The sequence below is a fragment of the Passer domesticus genome, chromosome 3, assembly GCF_036417665.1.
Source record: "Passer domesticus isolate bPasDom1 chromosome 3, bPasDom1.hap1, whole genome shotgun sequence".
NCBI lineage: Eukaryota > Metazoa > Chordata > Aves > Passeriformes > Passeridae > Passer > Passer domesticus.
In genome coordinates, this window is record NC_087476.1 from 81,520,116 (window position 1) to 81,539,042 (window position 18,927).

Below are 18,927 nucleotides of genomic sequence, written 5' to 3' on the forward strand. Positions count from 1 at the left end.
AACAAAACATTCTAAAACCCAACCAAAACATTCCGAAAACCCGCCAAAACATCATCAAAACAAATCAAAACCAACCAAAATATTCCAAAATCCCGCCAAAATGATTTAGACCCGCAAAACTCATCAAAACATTCTGAAAAGATGCCAAAACATTAGAAAACCAGCCAGAACTGATCAAAACATTCAAAAAACTTGGCAAAACATCATAAAAACAAATCATAAACCAACCGAAACATTCCAAAAACCAGCCAAAATATTCCGAAATCCGGCCAAAACATCATAAAAACAAATCATAACCAACCGAAACATGCCAAAAACCCAACAAAGTAGTTTAGAACCCGCCAAAACTCATCAAAACATTCTGAAAAGATGCCAAAATACTAGAAAACCAGTAAGAAGTGATCAAAACTTTCAATAACTAGCCAAAACATAATCAAAACAAATGAAAGCAAACCAAAACATTCCAAATACCCGCCAAAAGATTTGAAAACCCGCCAAAAGGAATCCAAACATTCCAAAACCGGCCAAGACAATATAAACAACACAAGAGAAAACAAAACATTCTAAAACACCACCAAAACATTCCGAAAACCCACCAAAACATCATAAAAACAAATCAAAACAAACCAAACAATAAGAGGAACACGGCAACATATTGGCAAGCAAGAGACAGAGAGCGCGGCACCTTCTAGGAGGCCAAGAAGGAAGCCGCACAACACCTGCACTGTGTCTGCAACTTTCAAACTGCTAGAAGCTAGTGGCTTGCCACTGGCCTGCCTCTTCAATTGCCATTAGCATTCCAATGGAAGCTATTCTTGGACAACTTTGCTCTGCTTGCTGCTAGTTCTGCCCCAGCCTACCATAGATAACCTTGCTCTTCCCTTGAGGTTCTGAGATGCCAAGAACTTGTCAACTTCAAAGGGTGGGCCGGGCTACATCGACTCAGATGCCACAGTTTCTCCTTGCTAGACCTAGTGGGAAAGCATTTTGCTGAGATGCAGAAGGCAAGAAACACAGAATACGGAGACGCGGAGCTGTCCCAAGTGCCGCTGCCAGGCGTCTTTCCGCAGAAGGAGCGCCCCGCAGCGCACCGCAACCGGCACCGTCATCTCTGCGCAAAGAGCCAAAATATTTTCAAACCCGCCAAAACTCATCCAAAACTATTTTCAAACCCGCCAAAATAGAAAACCAGACAGAAGTGATCAATACATTCGAAAAAACCTCACAAAACATGATAAAGCCCACCAAAGCTAATCCAAACACATCAAAAACTGGGCTAAACAGAATCAAAACAAATCAAAACAAACCTAAATCTTCTAAAAACCCGCCAAAATAATTCAAAACCCGTCAAAACTAATCAAAACCTTACGAATACCCGTTAAAAAACATTCCAAATACCCGCCAAAAGATTTTAAAACCCGCCAAAAGGAATCCAAACATTCCAAAACCTGCCAAGACAATATAAACAACACAAGAGAAAACAAAACATTCTAAAACCCAACCAAAACATTCCGAAAACCCGCCAAAACATCATCAAAACAAATCAAAACCAACCAAAATATTCCAAAATCCCGCCAAAATGATTTAGACCCGCAAAACTCATCAAAACATTCTGAAAAGATGCCAAAACATTAGAAAACCAGCCAGAACTGATCAAAACATTCAAAAAACTTGGCAAAACATCATAAAAACAAATCATAAACCAACCGAAACATTCCAAAAACCAGCCAAAATATTCCGAAATCCGGCCAAAACATCATAAAAACAAATCATAACCAACCGAAACATGCCAAAAACCCAACAAAGTAGTTTAGAACCCGCCAAAACTCATCAAAATATTCTGAAAAGATGCCAAAATACTAGAAAACCAGTAAGAAGTGATCAAAACTTTCAATAACTAGCCAAAACATAATCAAAACAAATGAAAGCAAACCAAAACATTCCAAATACCCGCCAAAAGATTTGAAAACCCGCCAAAAGGAATCCAAACATTCCAAAACCGGCCAAGACAATATAAACAACACAAGAGAAAACAAAACATTCTAAAACACCACCAAAACATTCCGAAAACCCACCAAAACATCATAAAAACAAATCAAAACAAACCAAACAATAAGAGGAACACGGCAACATATTGGCAAGCAAGAGACAGAGAGCGCGGCACCTTCTAGGAGGCCAAGAAGGAAGCCGCACAACACCTGCACTGTGTCTGCAACTTTCAAACTGCTAGAAGCTAGTGGCTTGCCACTGGCCTGCCTCTTCAATTGCCATTAGCATTCCAATGGAAGCTATTCTTGGACAACTTTGCTCTGCTTGCTGCTAGTTCTGCCCCAGCCTACCATAGATAACCTTGCTCTTCCCTTGAGGCTCTGAGATGCCAAGAACTTGTCAACTTCAAAGGGCGGGCCGGGCTACATCTACTCAGCTGCCACAGTTTCTCCTTGCTAGACCTAGTGGGAAAGCATTTTGCTGAGATGCAGAAGGCAAGAAACACAGAATACGGAGACGCGGAGCTGTCCCAAGTGCCGCTGCCAGCCGTCTTTCCGCAGAAGGAGCGCCCCGCAGCGCACCGCAACCGGCACCGTCATCTCTGCGCAAAGAGCCAAAATATTTTCAAACCCGCCAAAACTCATCCAAAACTATTTTCAAACCCGCCAAAATAGAAAACCAGACAGAAGTGATCAATACATTCGAAAAAACCTCACAAAACATGATAAAGCCCACCAAAGCTAATCCAAACACATCAAAAACTGGGCTAAACAGAATCAAAACAAATCAAAACAAACCTAAATCTTCTAAAAACCCGCCAAAATAATTCAAAACCCGTCAAAACTAATCAAAACCTTACGAATACCCGTTAAAAAACATTCCAAATACCCGCCAAAAGATTTTAAAACCCGCCAAAAGGAATCCAAACATTCCAAAACCTGCCAAGACAATATAAACAACACAAGAGAAAACAAAACATTCTAAAACCCAACCAAAACATTCCGAAAACCCGCCAAAACATCATCAAAACAAATCAAAACCAACCAAAATATTCCAAAATCCCGCCAAAATGATTTAGACCCGCAAAACTCACCAAAACATTCTGAAAAGATGCCAAAACATTAGAAAACCAGCCAGAACTGATCAAAACATTCAAAAAACTTGGCAAAACATCATAAAAACAAATCATAAACCAACCGAAACATTCCAAAAACCAGCCAAAATATTCCGAAATCCGGCCAAAACATCATAAAAACAAATCATAACCAACTGAAACATGCCAAAAACCCAACAAAGTAGTTTAGAACCCGCCAAAACTCATCAAAACATTCTGAAAAGATGCCAAAATACTAGAAAACCAGTAAGAAGTGATCAAAACTTTCAATAACTAGCCAAAACATAATCAAAACAAATGAAAGCAAACCAAAACATTCCAAATACCCGCCAAAAGATTTGAAAACCCGCCAAAAGGAATCCAAACATTCCAAAACCGGCCAAGACAATATAAACAACACAAGAGAAAACAAAACATTCTAAAACACCACCAAAACATTCCGAAAACCCACCAAAACATCATAAAAACAAATCAAAACAAACCAAACAATAAGAGGAACACGGCAACATATTGGCAAGCAAGAGACAGAGAGCGCGGCACCTTCTAGGAGGCCAAGAAGGAAGCCGCACAACACCTGCACTGTGTCTGCAACTTTCAAACTGCTAGAAGCTAGTGGCTTGCCACTGGCCTGCCTCTTCAATTGCCATTAGCATTCCAATGGAAGCTATTCTTGGACAACTTTGCTCTGCTTGCTGCTAGTTCTGCCCCAGCCTACCATAGATAACCTTGCTCTTCCCTTGAGGCTCTGAGATGCCAAGAACTTGTCAACTTCAAAGGGTGGGCCGGGCTACATCTACTCAGATGCCACAGTTTCTCCTTGCTAGACCTAGTGGGAAAGCATTTTGCTGAGATGCAGAAGGCAAGAAACATAGAATACGGAGACGCGGAGCTGTCCCAAGTGCCGCTGCCAGGCGTCTTTCCGCAGAAGGAGCGCCCCGCAGCGCACCGCAACCGGCACCGTCATCTCTGCGCAAAGAGCCAAAATATTTTCAAACCCGCCAAAACTCATCCAAAACTATTTTCAAACCCGCCAAAATAGAAAACCAGACAGAAGTGATCAATACATTCGAAAAAACCTCACAAAACATGATAAAGCCCACCAAAGCTAATCCAAACACATCAAAAACTGGGCTAAACAGAATCAAAACAAATCAAAACAAACCTAAATCTTCTAAAAACCCGCCAAAATAATTCAAAACCCGTCAAAACTAATCAAAACCTTACGAATACCCGTTAAAAAACATTCCAAATACCCGCCAAAAGATTTTAAAACCCGCCAAAAGGAATCCAAACATTCCAAAACCTGCCAAGACAATATAAACAACACAAGAGAAAACAAAACATTCTAAAACCCAACCAAAACATTCCGAAAACCCGCCAAAACATCATCAAAACAAATCAAAACCAACCAAAATATTCCAAAATCCCGCCAAAATGATTTAGACCCGCAAAACTCATCAAAACATTCTGAAAAGATGCCAAAACATTAGAAAACCAGCCAGAACTGATCAAAACATTCAAAAAACTTGGCAAAACATCATAAAAACAAATCATAAACCAACCGAAACATTCCAAAAACCAGCCAAAATATTCCGAAATCCGGCCAAAACATCATAAAAACAAATCATAACCAACCGAAACATGCCAAAAACCCAACAAAGTAGTTTAGAACCCGCCAAAACTCATCAAAACATTCTGAAAAGATGCCAAAATACTAGAAAACCAGTAAGAAGTGATCAAAACTTTCAATAACTAGCCAAAACATAATCAAAACAAATGAAAGCAAACCAAAACATTCCAAATACCCGCCAAAAGATTTGAAAACCCGCCAAAAGGAATCCAAACATTCCAAAACCGGCCAAGACAATATAAACAACACAAGAGAAAACAAAACATTCTAAAACACCACCAAAACATTCCGAAAACCCACCAAAACATCATAAAAACAAATCAAAACAAACCAAACAATAAGAGGAACACGGCAACATATTGGCAAGCAAGAGACAGAGAGCGCGGCACCTTCTAGGAGGCCAAGAAGGAAGCCGCACAACACCTGCACTGTGTCTGCAACTTTCAAACTGCTAGAAGCTAGTGGCTTGCCACTGGCCTGCCTCTTCAATTGCCATTAGCATTCCAATGGAAGCTATTCTTGGACAACTTTGCTCTGCTTGCTGCTAGTTCTGCCCCAGCCTACCATAGATAACCTTGCTCTTCCCTTGAGGCTCTGAGATGCCAAGAACTTGTCAACTTCAAAGGGTGGGCCGGGCTACATCTACTCAGATGCCACAGTTTCTCCTTGCTAGACCTAGTGGGAAAGCATTTTGCTGAGATGCAGAAGGCAAGAAACATAGAATACGGAGACGCGGAGCTGTCCCAAGTGCCGCTGCCAGGCGTCTTTCCGCAGAAGGAGCGCCCCGCAGCGCACCGCAACCGGCACCGTCATCTCTGCGCAAAGAGCCAAAATATTTTCAAACCCGCCAAAACTCATCCAAAACTATTTTCAAACCCGCCAAAATAGAAAACCAGACAGAAGTGATCAATACATTCGAAAAAACCTCACAAAACATGATAAAGCCCACCAAAGCTAATCCAAACACATCAAAAACTGGGCTAAACAGAATCAAAACAAATCAAAACAAACCTAAATCTTCTAAAAACCCGCCAAAATAATTCAAAACCCGTCAAAACTAATCAAAACCTTCCGAATACCCGTTAAAAAACATTCCAAATACCCACCAAAAGATTTTAAAACCCGCCAAAACAAATCCAAACATTCCAAAACCTGCCAACACAATATAAACAACTCAAGAGAATACAAAACATTCTAAAACCCAACCAAAACATTCCGAAAACCCGCCAAAACATCATCAAAACAAATCAAAACCAACCAAAATATTCCAAAATCCCGCCAAAATGATTTAGACCCGCAAAACTCATCAAAACATTCTGAAAAGATGCCAAAACATTAGAAAACCAGCCAGAACTGATCAAAACATTCAAAAAACTTTGCAAAACATCATAAAAACAAATCATAAACCAACTGAAACATTCCAAAAACCAGCCAAAATATTCCGAAATCCGGCCAAAACATCATAAAACAAATCATAACCAACCGAAACATTCCAAAAACCCGACAAAGTAGTTTAGAACCCGCCAAAACACATCAAAACATTCTGAAAAGATGCCAAAATACTAGAAAACCAGTAAGAAGTGATCCAAACTTTCAATAACTTGCCAAAACATAATCAAAACAAATGAAAGCAACCCAAAACATTCCAAATACCCGCCAAAAGATTTTAAAACCCGCCAAAACTCATCCAAAAATATTTTCAAACCCGCCAAAATAGAAAACCAGACAGAAGTGATCAATACATTCGAAAAAACCTCACAAAACATGATAAAGCCCACCAAAGCTAATCCAAACACATCAAAAACTGGGCTAAACAGAATCAAAACAAATCAAAACAAACCTAAACCTTCTAAAAACCCGCCAAAATAATTCAAAACCCGTCAAAACTAATCAAAACCTTCCGAATACCCGTTAAATACATTCCAAATACCCGCCAAAAGATTTTAAAACCCGCCAAAAGGAATCCAAACATTCCAAAACCTGCCAAGACAATATAAACAACACAAGAGAAAACAAAACATTCTAAAACCCAACCAAAACATTCCGAAAACCCGCCAAAACATCATCAAAACAAATCAAAACCAACCAAAATATTCCAAAATCCCGCCAAAATGATTTAGACCCGCAAAACTCATCAAAACATTCTGAAAAGATGCCAAAACATTAGAAAACCAGCCAGAACTGATCAAAACATTCAAAAAACTTGGCAAAACATCATAAAAACAAATCATAAACCAACCGAAACATTCCAAAAACCAGCCAAAATATTCCGAAATCCGGCCAAAACATCATAAAAACAAATCATAACCAACCGAAACATGCCAAAAACCCAACAAAGTAGTTTAGAACCCGCCAAAACTCATCAAAACATTCTGAAAAGATGCCAAAATACTAGAAAACCAGTAAGAAGTGATCAAAACTTTCAATAACTAGCCAAAACATAATCAAAACAAATGAAAGCAACCCAAAACATTCCAAATACCCGCCAAAAGATTTGAAAACCCGCCAAAAGGAATCCAAACATTCCAAAACCGGCCAAGACAATATAAACAACACAAGAGAAAACAAAACATTCTAAAACACCACCAAAACATTCCGAAAACCCACCAAAACATCATAAAAACAAATCAAAACAAACCAAACAATAAGAGGAACACGGCAACATATTGGCAAGCAAGAGACAGAGAGCGCGGCACCTTCTAGGAGGCCAAGAAGGAAGCCGCACAACACCTGCACTGTGTCTGCAACTTTCAAACTGCTAGAAGCTAGTGGCTTGCCACTGGCCTGCCTCTTCAATTGCCATTAGCATTCCAATGGAAGCTATTCTTGGACAACTTTGCTCTGCTTGCTGCTAGTTCTGCCCCAGCCTACCATAGATAACCTTGCTCTTCCCTTGAGGCTCTGAGATGCCAAGAACTTGTCAACTTCAAAGGGTGGGCCGGGCTACATCTACTCAGATGCCACAGTTTCTCCTTGCTAGACCTAGTGGGAAAGCATTTTGCTGAGATGCAGAAGGCAAGAAACATAGAATACGGAGACGCGGAGCTGTCCCAAGTGCCGCTGCCAGGCGTCTTTCCGCAGAAGGAGCGCCCCGCAGCGCACCGCAACCGGCACCGTCATCTCTGCGCAAAGAGCCAAAATATTTTCAAACCCGCCAAAACTCATCCAAAACTATTTTCAAACCCGCCAAAATAGAAAACCAGACAGAAGTGATCAATACATTCGAAAAAACCTCACAAAACATGATAAAGCCCACCAAAGCTAATCCAAACACATCAAAAACTGGGCTAAACAGAATCAAAACAAATCAAAACAAACCTAAATCTTCTAAAAACCCGCCAAAATAATTCAAAACCCGTCAAAACTAATCAAAACCTTCCGAATACCCGTTAAAAAACATTCCAAATACCCACCAAAAGATTTTAAAACCCGCCAAAACAAATCCAAACATTCCAAAACCTGCCAACACAATATAAACAACTCAAGAGAATACAAAACATTCTAAAACCCAACCAAAACATTCCGAAAACCCGCCAAAACATCATCAAAACAAATCAAAACCAACCAAAATATTCCAAAATCCCGCCAAAATGATTTAGACCCGCAAAACTCATCAAAACATTCTGAAAAGATGCCAAAACATTAGAAAACCAGCCAGAACTGATCAAAACATTCAAAAAACTTTGCAAAACATCATAAAAACAAATCATAAACCAACTGAAACATTCCAAAAACCAGCCAAAATATTCCGAAATCCGGCCAAAACATCATAAAACAAATCATAACCAACCGAAACATTCCAAAAACCCGACAAAGTAGTTTAGAACCCGCCAAAACACATCAAAACATTCTGAAAAGATGCCAAAATACTAGAAAACCAGTAAGAAGTGATCCAAACTTTCAATAACTTGCCAAAACATAATCAAAACAAATGAAAGCAACCCAAAACATTCCAAATACCCGCCAAAAGATTTTAAAACCCGCCAAAACTCATCCAAAAATATTTTCAAACCCGCCAAAATAGAAAACCAGACAGAAGTGATCAATACATTCGAAAAAACCTCACAAAACATGATAAAGCCCACCAAAGCTAATCCAAACACATCAAAAACTGGGCTAAACAGAATCAAAACAAATCAAAACAAACCTAAACCTTCTAAAAACCCGCCAAAATAATTCAAAACCCGTCAAAACTAATCAAAACCTTCCGAATACCCGTTAAATACATTCCAAATACCCGCCAAAAGATTTTAAAACCCGCCAAAAGGAATCCAAACATTCCAAAACCTGCCAAGACAATATAAACAACACAAGAGAAAACAAAACATTCTAAAACCCAACCAAAACATTCCGAAAACCCGCCAAAACATCATCAAAACAAATCAAAACCAACCAAAATATTCCAAAATCCCGCCAAAATGATTTAGACCCGCAAAACTCATCAAAACATTCTGAAAAGATGCCAAAACATTAGAAAACCAGCCAGAACTGATCAAAACATTCAAAAAACTTGGCAAAACATCATAAAAACAAATCATAAACCAACCGAAACATTCCAAAAACCAGCCAAAATATTCCGAAATCCGGCCAAAACATCATAAAAACAAATCATAACCAACCGAAACATGCCAAAAACCCAACAAAGTAGTTTAGAACCCGCCAAAACTCATCAAAACATTCTGAAAAGATGCCAAAATACTAGAAAACCAGTAAGAAGTGATCAAAACTTTCAATAACTAGCCAAAACATAATCAAAACAAATGAAAGCAACCCAAAACATTCCAAATACCCGCCAAAAGATTTGAAAACCCGCCAAAAGGAATCCAAACATTCCAAAACCGGCCAAGACAATATAAACAACACAAGAGAAAACAAAACATTCTAAAACACCACCAAAACATTCCGAAAACCCACCAAAACATCATAAAAACAAATCAAAACAAACCAAACAATAAGAGGAACACGGCAACATATTGGCAAGCAAGAGACAGAGAGCGCGGCACCTTCTAGGAGGCCAAGAAGGAAGCCGCACAACACCTGCACTGTGTCTGCAACTTTCAAACTGCTAGAAGCTAGTGGCTTGCCACTGGCCTGCCTCTTCAATTGCCATTAGCATTCCAATGGAAGCTATTCTTGGACAACTTTGCTCTGCTTGCTGCTAGTTCTGCCCCAGCCTACCATAGATAACCTTGCTCTTCCCTTGAGGCTCTGAGATGCCAAGAACTTGTCAACTTCAAAGGGCGGGCCGGGCTACATCTACTCAGCTGCCACAGTTTCTCCATGCTAGACCTAGTGGGAAAGCATTTTGCTGAGATGCAGAAGGCAAGAAACACAGAATACGGAGACGCGGAGCTGTCCCAAGTGCCGCTGCCAGCCGTCTTTCCGCAGAAGGAGCGCCCCGCAGCGCACCGCAACCGGCACCGTCATCTCTGCGCAAAGAGCCAAAATATTTTCAAACCCGCCAAAACTCATCCAAAACTATTTTCAAACCCGCCAAAATAGAAAACCAGACAGAAGTGATCAATACATTCGAAAAAACCTCACAAAACATGATAAAGCCCACCAAAGCTAATCCAAACACATCAAAAACTGGGCTAAACAGAATCAAAACAAATCAAAACAAACCTAAATCTTCTAAAAACCCGCCAAAATAATTCAAAACCCGTCAAAACTAATCAAAACCTTACGAATACCCGTTAAAAAACATTCCAAATACCCGCCAAAAGATTTTAAAACCCGCCAAAAGGAATCCAAACATTCCAAAACCTGCCAAGACAATATAAACAACACAAGAGAAAACAAAACATTCTAAAACCCAACCAAAACATTCCGAAAACCCGCCAAAACATCATCAAAACAAATCAAAACCAACCAAAATATTCCAAAATCCCGCCAAAATGATTTAGACCCGCAAAACTCATCAAAACATTCTGAAAAGATGCCAAAACATTAGAAAACCAGCCAGAACTGATCAAAACATTCAAAAAACTTGGCAAAACATCATAAAAACAAATCATAAACCAACCGAAACATTCCAAAAACCAGCCAAAATATTCCGAAATCCGGCCAAAACATCATAAAAACAAATCATAACCAACCGAAACATGCCAAAAACCCAACAAAGTAGTTTAGAACCCGCCAAAACTCATCAAAACATTCTGAAAAGATGCCAAAATACTAGAAAACCAGTAAGAAGTGATCAAAACTTTCAATAACTAGCCAAAACATAATCAAAACAAATGAAAGCAAACCAAAACATTCCAAATACCCGCCAAAAGATTTGAAAACCCGCCAAAAGGAATCCAAACATTCCAAAACCGGCCAAGACAATATAAACAACACAAGAGAAAACAAAACATTCTAAAACACCACCAAAACATCATAAAAACAAATCAAAACAAACCAAACAATAAGAGGAACACGGCAACATATTGGCAAGCAAGAGACAGAGAGCGCGGCACCTTCTAGGAGGCCAAGAAGGAAGCCGCACAACACCTGCACTGTGTCTGCAACTTTCAAACTGCTAGAAGCTAGTGGCTTGCCACTGGCCTGCCTCTTCAATTGCCATTAGCATTCCAATGGAAGCTATTCTTGGACAACTTTGCTCTGCTTGCTGCTAGTTCTGCCCCAGCCTACCATAGATAACCTTGCTCTTCCCTTGAGGCTCTGAGATGCCAAGAACTTGTCAACTTCAAAGGGTGGGCCGGGCTACATCTACTCAGCTGCCACAGTTTCTCCTTGCTAGACCTAGTGGGAAAGCATTTTGCTGAGATGCAGAAGGCAAGAAACACAGAATACGGAGACGCGGAGCTGTCCCAAGTGCCGCTGCCAGGCGTCTTTCCGCAGAAGGAGCGCCCCGCAGCGCACCGCAACCGGCACCGTCATCTCTGCGCAAAGAGCCAAAATATTTTCAAACCCGCCAAAACTCATCCAAAACTATTTTCAAACCCGCCAAAATAGAAAACCAGACAGAAGTGATCAATACATTCGAAAAAACCTCACAAAACATGATAAAGCCCACCAAAGCTAATCCAAACACATCAAAAACTGGGCTAAACAGAATCAAAACAAATCAAAACAAACCTAAATCTTCTAAAAACCCGCCAAAATAATTCAAAACCCGTCAAAACTAATCAAAACCTTCCGAATACCCGTTAAAAAACATTCCAAATACCCGCCAAAAGATTTTAAAACCCGCCAAAAGGAATCCAAACATTCCAAAACCTGCCAAGACAATACAAACAACACAAGAGAAAACAAAACATTCTAAAACCCAACCAAAACATTCCGAAAACCCGCCAAAACATCATCAAAACAAATCAAAACCAACCAAAATATTCCAAAATCCCGCCAAAATGATTTAGACCCGCAAAACTCATCAAAACATTCTGAAAAGATGCCAAAACATTAGAAAACCAGCCAGAACTGATGAAAACATTCAAAAAACTTGGCAAAACATCATAAAAACAAATCATAAACCAACCGAAACATTCCAAAAACCAGCCAAAATATTCCGAAATCCGGCCAAAACATCATAAAAACAAATCATAACCAACCGAAACATGCCAAAAACCCAACAAAGTAGTTTAGAACCCGCCAAAACTCATCAAAACATTCTGAAAAGATGCCAAAATACTAGAAAACCAGTAAGAAGTGATCAAAACTTTCAATAACTAGCCAAAACATAATCAAAACAAATGAAAGCAAACCAAAACATTCCAAATACCCGCCAAAAGATTTGAAAACCCGCCAAAAGGAATCCAAACATTCCAAAACCGGCCAAGACAATATAAACAACACAAGAGAAAACAAAACATTCTAAAACACCACCAAAACATCATAAAAACAAATCAAAACAAACCAAACAATAAGAGGAACACGGCAACATATTGGCAAGCAAGAGACAGAGAGCGCGGCACCTTCTAGGAGGCCAAGAAGGAAGCCGCACAACACCTGCACTGTGTCTGCAACTTTCAAACTGCTAGAAGCTAGTGGCTTGCCACTGGCCTGCCTCTTCAATTGCCATTAGCATTCCAATGGAAGCTATTCTTGGACAACTTTGCTCTGCTTGCTGCTAGTTCTGCCCCAGCCTACCATAGATAACCTTGCTCTTCCCTTGAGGCTCTGAGATGCCAAGAACTTGTCAACTTCAAAGGGTGGGCCGGGCTACATCTACTCAGCTGCCACAGTTTCTCCTTGCTAGACCTAGTGGGAAAGCATTTTGCTGAGATGCAGAAGGCAAGAAACACAGAATACGGAGACGCGGAGCTGTCCCAAGTGCCGCTGCCAGGCGTCTTTCCGCAGAAGGAGCGCCCCGCAGCGCACCGCAACCGGCACCGTCATCTCTGCGCAAAGAGCCAAAATATTTTCAAACCCGCCAAAACTCATCCAAAACTATTTTCAAACCCGCCAAAATAGAAAACCAGACAGAAGTGATCAATACATTCGAAAAAACCTCACAAAACATGATAAAGCCCACCAAAGCTAATCCAAACACATCAAAAACTGGGCTAAACAGAATCAAAACAAATCAAAACAAACCTAAATCTTCTAAAAACCCGCCAAAATAATTCAAAACCCGTCAAAACTAATCAAAACCTTCCGAATACCCGTTAAAAAACATTCCAAATACCCGCCAAAAGATTTTAAAACCCGCCAAAAGGAATCCAAACATTCCAAAACCTGCCAAGACAATACAAACAACACAAGAGAAAACAAAACATTCTAAAACCCAACCAAAACATTCCGAAAACCCGCCAAAACATCATCAAAACAAATCAAAACCAACCAAAATATTCCAAAATCCCGCCAAAATGATTTAGACCCGCAAAACTCATCAAAACATTCTGAAAAGATGCCAAAACATTAGAAAACCAGCCAGAACTGATGAAAACATTCAAAAAACTTGGCAAAACATCATAAAAACAAATCATAAACCAACCGAAACATTCCAAAAACCAGCCAAAATATTCCGAAATCCGGCCAAAACATCATAAAAACAAATCATAACCAACCGAAACATGCCAAAAACCCAACAAAGTAGTTTAGAACCCGCCAAAACTCATCAAAACATTCTGAAAAGATGCCAAAATACTAGAAAACCAGTAAGAAGTGATCAAAACTTTCAATAACTAGCCAAAACATAATCAAAACAAATGAAAGCAAACCAAAACATTCCAAATACCCGCCAAAAGATTTGAAAACCCGCCAAAAGGAATCCAAACATTCCAAAACCGGCCAAGACAATATAAACAACACAAGAGAAAACAAAACATTCTAAAACACCACCAAAACATTCCGAAAACCCACCAAAACATCATAAAAACAAATCAAAACAAACCAAACAATAAGAGGAACACGGCAACATATTGGCAAGCAAGAGACAGAGAGCGCGGCACCTTCTAGGAGGCCAAGAAGGAAGCCGCACAACACCTGCACTGTGTCTGCAACTTTCAAACTGCTAGAAGCTAGTGGCTTGCCACTGGCCTGCCTCTTCAATTGCCATTAGCATTCCAATGGAAGCTATTCTTGGACAACTTTGCTCTGCTTGCTGCTAGTTCTGCCCCAGCCTACCATAGATAACCTTGCTCTTCCCTTGAGGCTCTGAGATGCCAAGAACTTGTCAACTTCAAAGGGTGGGCCGGGCTACATCTACTCAGCTGCCACAGTTTCTCCTTGCTAGACCTAGTGGGAAAGCATTTTGCTGAGATGCAGAAGGCAAGAAACACAGAATACGGAGACGCGGAGCTGTCCCAAGTGCCGCTGCCAGGCGTCTTTCCGCAGAAGGAGCGCCCCGGAGCGCACCGCAACCGGCACCGTCATCTCTGCGCAAAGAGCCAAAATATTTTCAAACCCGCCAAAACTCATCCAAAACTATTTTCAAACCCGCCAAAATAGAAAACCAGACAGAAGTGATCAATACATTCGAAAAAACCTCACAAAACATGATAAAGCCCACCAAAGCTAATCCAAACACATCAAAAACTGGGCTAAACAGAATCAAAACAAATCAAAACAAACCTAAACCTTCTAAAAACCCGCCAAAATAATTCAAAACCCGTCAAAACTAATCAAAACCTTCCGAATACCCGTTAAATACATTCCAAATACCCGCCAAAAGATTTTAAAACCTGCCAAAAGGAATCCAAACATTCCAAAACCTGCCAAGACAATATAAACAACACAAGAGAAAACAAAACATTCTAAAACCCAACCAAAACATTCCGAAAACCCGCCAAAACATCATCAAAACAAATCAAAACCAACCAAAATATTCCAAAATCCCGCCAAAATGATTTAGACCCGCAAAACTCATCAAAACATTCTGAAAAGATGCCAAAACATTAGAAAACCAGCCAGAACTGATCAAAACATTCAAAAAACTTGGCAAAACATCATAAAAACAAATCATAAACCAACCGAAACATTCCAAAAACCAGCCAAAATATTCCGAAATCCGGCCAAAACATCATAAAAACAAATCATAACCAACCGAAACATGCCAAAAACCCAACAAAGTAGTTTAGAACCCGCCAAAACTCATCAAAACATTCTGAAAAGATGCCAAAATACTAGAAAACCAGTAAGAAGTGATCCAAACTTTCAATAACTTGCCAAAACATAATCAAAACAAATGAAAGCAACCCAAAACATTCCAAATACCCGCCAAAAGATTTTAAAACCCGCCAAAACTCATCCAAAAATATTTTCAAACCCGCCAAAATAGAAAACCAGACAGAAGTGATCAATACATTAGAAAAAACCTCACAAAACATGATAAAGCCCACCAAAGCTAATCCAAACACATCAAAAACTGGGCTAAACAGAATCAAAACAAATCAAAACAAACCTAAATCTTCTAAAAACCCGCCAAAATAATTCAAAACCCGTCAAAACTAATCAAAACCTTCCGAATACCCGTTAAAAAACATTCCAAATACCCGCCAAAAGATTTTAAAACCCGCCAAAAGGAATCCAAACATTCCAAAACCTGCCAAGACAATATAAACAACACAAGAGAAAACAAAACATTCTAAAACACCACCAAAACATTCTGAAAACCCACCAAAACATCATCAAAACAAATCAAAACAAACCAAACAATAAGAGGAACACGGCAACATATTGGCAAGCAAGAGACAGAGAGCGCGGCACCTTCTAGGAGGCCAAGAAGGAAGCCGCACAACACCTGCACTGTGTCTGCAACTTTCAAACTGCTAGAAGCTAGTGGCTTGCCACTGGCCTGCCTCTTCAATTGCCATTAGCATTCCAATGGAAGCTATTCTTGGACAACTTTGCTCTGCTTGCTGCTAGTTCTGCCCCAGCCTACCATAGATAACCTTGCTCTTCCCTTGAGGCTCTGAGATGCCAAGAACTTGTCAACTTCAAAGGGCGGGCCGGGCTACATCTACTCAGCTGCCACAGTTTCTCCTTGCTAGACCTAGTGGGAAAGCATTTTGCTGAGATGCAGAAGGCAAGAAACGCAGAATACGGAGACGCGGAGCTGTCCCAAGTGCCGCTGCCAGGCGTCTTTCCGCAGAAGGAGCGCCCCGGAGCGCACCGCAACCGGCACCGTCATCTCTGCGCAAAGAGCCAAAATATTTTCAAACCCGCCAAAACTCATCCAAAAATATTTTCAAACCCGCCAAAATAGAAAACCAGACAGAAGTGATCAATACATTCGAAAAAACCTCACAAAACATGATAAAGCCCACCAAAGCTAATCCAAACACATCAAAAACTGGGCTAAACAGAATCAAAACAAATCAAAACAAACCTAAACCTTCTAAAAACCCGCCAAAATAATTCAAAACCCGTCAAAACTAATCAAAACCTTCCGAATACCCGTTAAAAAACATTCCAAATACCCGCCAAAAGATTTTAAAACCCGCCAAAAGGAATCCAAACATTCCAAAACCTGCCAACACAATATAAACAACTCAAGAGAATACAAAACATTCTAAAACCCAACCAAAACATTCCGAAAACCCGCCAAAACATCATCAAAACAAATCAAAACCAACCAAAATATTCCAAAATCCCGCCAAAATGATTTAGACCCGCAAAACTCATCAAAACATTCTGAAAAGATGCCAAAACATTAGAAAACCAGCCAGAACTGATCAAAACATTCAAAAAACTTTGCAAAACATCATAAAAACAAATCATAAACCAACCGAAACATTCCAAAAACCAGCCAAAATATTCCGAAATCCGGCCAAAACATCATAAAAACAAATCATAACCAACCGAAACATTCCAAAAACCCAACAAAGTAGTTTAGAACCCGCCAAAACTCATCAAAACATTCTGAAAAGATGCCAAAATACTAGAAAACCAGTCAGAAGTGATCCAAACTTTCAATAACTTGCCAAAACATAATCAAAACAAATGAAAGCAAACCAAAACATTCCAAATACCCGCCAAAAGATTTTAAAACCCGCCAAAAGGAATCCAAACATTCCAAAACCTGCCAAGACAATATAAACAACACAAGAGAAAACAAAACATTCTAAAACACCACCAAAACATTCCGAAAACCCACCAAAACATCATAAAAACAAATCAAAACAAACCAAACAATAAGAGGAACACGGCAACATATTGGCAAGCAAGAGACAGAGAGCGCGGCACCTTCTAGGAGGCCAAGAAGGAAGCCGCACAACACCTGCACTGTGTCTGCAACTTTCAAACTGCTAGAAGCTAGTGGCTTGCCACTGGCCTGCCTCTTCAATTGCCATTAGCATTCCAATGGAAGCTATTCTTGGACAACTTTGCTCTGCTTGCTGCTAGTTCTGCCCCAGCCTACCATAGATAACCTTGCTCTTCCCTTGAGGCTCTGAGATGCCAAGAACTTGTCAACTTCAAAGGGCGGGCCGGGCTACATCTACTCAGCTGCCACAGTTTCTCCTTGCTAGACCTAGTGGGAAAGCATTTTGCTGAGATGCAGAAGGCAAGAAACACAGAATACGGAGACGCGGAGCTGTCCCAAGTGCCGCTGCCAGGCGTCTTTCCGCAGAAGGAGCGCCCCGGAGCGCACCGCAACCGGCACCGTCATCTCTGCGCAAAGAGCCAAAATATTTTCAAACCCGCCAAAACTCATCCAAAACTATTTTCAAACCCGCCAAAATAGAAAACCAGACAGAAGTGATCAATACATTCGAAAAAACCTCACAAAACATGATAAAGCCCACCAAAGCTAATCCAAACACATCAAAAACTGGGCTAAACAGAATCAAAACAAATCAAAACAAACCTAAACCTTCTAAAAACCCGCCAAAATAATTCAAAACCCGTCAAAACTAATCAAAACCTTCCGAATACCCGTTAAAAAACATTCCAAATACCCACCAAAAGATTTTAAAACCCGCCAAAAGGAATCCAAACATTCCAAAACCTGCCAACACAATATAAACAACTCAAGAGAATACAAAACATTCTAAAACCCAACCAAAACATTCCGAAAACCCGCCAAAACATCATCAAAACAAATCAAAACCAACCAAAATATTCCAAAATCCCGCCAAAATGATTTAGACCCGCAAAACTCATCAAAACATTCTGAAAAGATGCCAAAACATTAGAAAACCAGCCAGAACTGATCAAAACATTCAAAAAACTTTGCAAAACATCATAAAAACAAATCATAAACCAACCGAAACATTCCAAAAACCACCCAAAATATTCCGAAATCCGGCCAAAACATCATAAAAACAAATCATAACCAACCGAAACATTCCAAAAACCCAACAAAGTAGTTTAGAACCCGCCAAAACTCATCAAAACATTCTGAAAAGATGCCAAAATACTAGAAAACCAGTAAGAAGTGATCCAAACTTTCAATAACTTGCCAAAACATAATCAAAACAAATGAAAGCAACCCAAAACATTCCAAATACCCGCCAAAAGATTTTAAAACCTGCCAAAACTCATCCAGAAATATTTTCAAACCCGCCAAAATAGAAAACCAGACAGAAGTGATCAATACATTCGAAAAAACCTCACAAAACATGATAAAGCCCACCAAAGCTAATCCAAAGACATCAAAAACTGGGCTAAACAGAATCAAAACAAATCAAAACAAACCTAAATCTTCTAAAAACCCGCCAAAATAATTCAAAACCCGTCAAAACTAATCAAAACCTTCCGAATACCCGTTAAAAAACATTCCAAATACCCGCCAAAATATTTTAAA